This window comes from Tachysurus fulvidraco, chromosome 16 (genome assembly GCF_022655615.1).
Source record: "Tachysurus fulvidraco isolate hzauxx_2018 chromosome 16, HZAU_PFXX_2.0, whole genome shotgun sequence".
NCBI classification, from domain to species: Eukaryota; Metazoa; Chordata; class Actinopteri; order Siluriformes; family Bagridae; genus Tachysurus; species Tachysurus fulvidraco.
In genome coordinates, this window is record NC_062533.1 from 3,788,306 (window position 1) to 3,790,805 (window position 2,500).

The window sequence follows — 2,500 nt, forward strand, 5'->3', positions numbered from 1 at the left end:
ATACTACAAATATAAAGAAAGGTGTTTAGTTAGCAAGTTAGTTAGTTTTATTGTTTCACACTAAAGTACAAACGACTACGTCGGCACGAAATGCAACACGGCGATACAAACACACAAAACTCGATTTAGGTTAGGTTTCAACTCGCACGTGTATACGGTCTCATATTTATTTACATATGCATACAATGCACACACACATTCATGGCTCAGCATTTAATACTCTGATTGGACCTTCGATTTGAAGAAGGAAAACTATTTTATAGACGTTCGACTTCGTTTGGACCTTCACCCTCGGCCTTGTCAGTATACAGTATTTGCTGGTTGTAACGATTATTCTATATTAATCCTGCCGACATTCGATCGCCCCTTCTTGAGATGTTGCACTAATGAGACTCTATTAAACAGCAGCGGAACATAACAGTGATGTAGGCATTAAACAGTAGCGCAATAAAGTCGGTTTTGTCTATAAACGGTTTACAGATACACAGCTTTTCCGTCTGGCTCAGGACCGTTTAAGGGAAGTTACGTTATCCAGCAGCTAAGTTAGGAAGCTGAAGTCATTCTGAAACGTCTTGTGACCACAATCGCTCACTTCTCCTAAGTGCAGAGTAGTATTTAGGGTTTGAAGGAGTCATCTCAAAATTAAAACCAACCACACACACACACACACACACACACACACACAGCTGACATACCTGTGATCCATAGAGCAGCGGCAGAGACGGCAGGTGAGGGAGAGAGAGCGAGAGAGAGAGAGCAGTCCAGGGATCCTAAATCTCATCAACCTGAGGATACAAACAGAAAATAATAATCATTTAGACAAAACACAGCAAAGCCCACATCATCCTGCTAGTGTGTTTTATTGTATCTAAATATTAAATATCACAGTTTATACAGTCTTATATGACCTTCCACAGACAACCATCCTCTCCTCCAAAAGCCAGCTACACACAGACCCCCAAACGGTGTCACACACACACACAGACCCCCAAACGGTGTCACACACACACACACACAGACCCCCACACGGTGTCTCACACACACACACAGACCCCCACACGGTGTCACACACACACACACAGACCCCCACACGGTGTCACACACACACACACACAGACCCCCACACGGTGTCACACACACACACACACACACACACACAGACCCCCACACGGTGTCTCACACACACACACACACACGGTGTCTCACACACACACACAGACCCCCACACGGTGTCACACACACACACACAGACCCCCACACGGTGTCTCACACACACACACACACACACACACCCCCACACAGACCCCCACACGGTGTCACACACACACAGACCCCCACACGGTGTCACACACACACACACAGACCCCCACACGGTGTCACACACACACAGACCCCCACACGGTGTCTCTCACACACACACACAGACCCCCACACGGTGTCACACACACACACACACACACACACACACAGACCCCCACACGGTGTCACACACACACACAGACCCCCACACGATGTCACACACACACACAGACCCCCACACGGTGTCACACACACACACACACACACAGACCCCCACACGGTGTCACACACACACACACAGACCCCCACACGGTGTCACACACACACACAGACCCCCACACGGTGTCACACACACACACACACACACACACACACACACACACAGACCCCCACACGGTGTCACACACACAGACCCCCACATGGTGTCACACACACACACACAGACCCCCACACGGTGTCACACACACACACATACACACAGACCCCACACGGTGTCACACACACACAGACCCCCACACAGTGTCACACACACACACACACACACACACACACAGACCCCCACACGGTGTCACACACACACACACACACAGACCCCCACACGGTGTCACACACACACACACAGACCCCCCACACGGTGTCACACACACACACAGACCCCCCACACGGTGTCACACACACACACACACACCCACAACACGTGGCACCCACACACACCAGACCCCCACACGGTGTCACACACACACACACACAGACCCCCACACGGTGTCACACACACACACACAGACCCCCACACGGTGTCACACACACACACACACACAGACCCCCACACGGTGTCACACACACACACACACACACACACAGACCCCCACACGGTGTCACACACACACACACAGACCCCCCACACGGTGTCACACACACACACACAGACCCCCCATCTCACACACACACACAGACCCCCCACACGGTGTCACACACACACACACAGACCCCCACACGGTGTCACACACACACACACAGACCCCCACACGGTGTCACACACACACACACAGACCCCCACACACACACAGACCCCCACACACACACAGACCCCCACACGGTGTCACACACACACACACACACAGTTATAGACTCACGCACACAGGCGCGCGCAGGCCCACGCACACAGGCGCGCGCAGACTCACATACACGCAGACTCTCACAC

General features: G+C 51.9%; 1 protein-coding gene across 9 annotated transcripts in view; it reads right to left on the minus strand.

Annotated features, from left to right (window-relative positions):
* fryl (furry homolog, like) overlaps positions 1-2,500 on the minus strand; it is a 91,679-nt gene that overhangs the window by 79,629 nt on the left and 9,550 nt on the right. For all 9 annotated transcript variants that reach the window (XR_007138091.1, XM_047801659.1, XM_047801661.1 and 6 more), the window contains exon 2: positions 696-785. The gene's annotated coding sequence lies outside the window, so the exon portion shown is untranslated. The remainder of the gene's footprint in view (positions 1-695; positions 786-2,500) is intronic.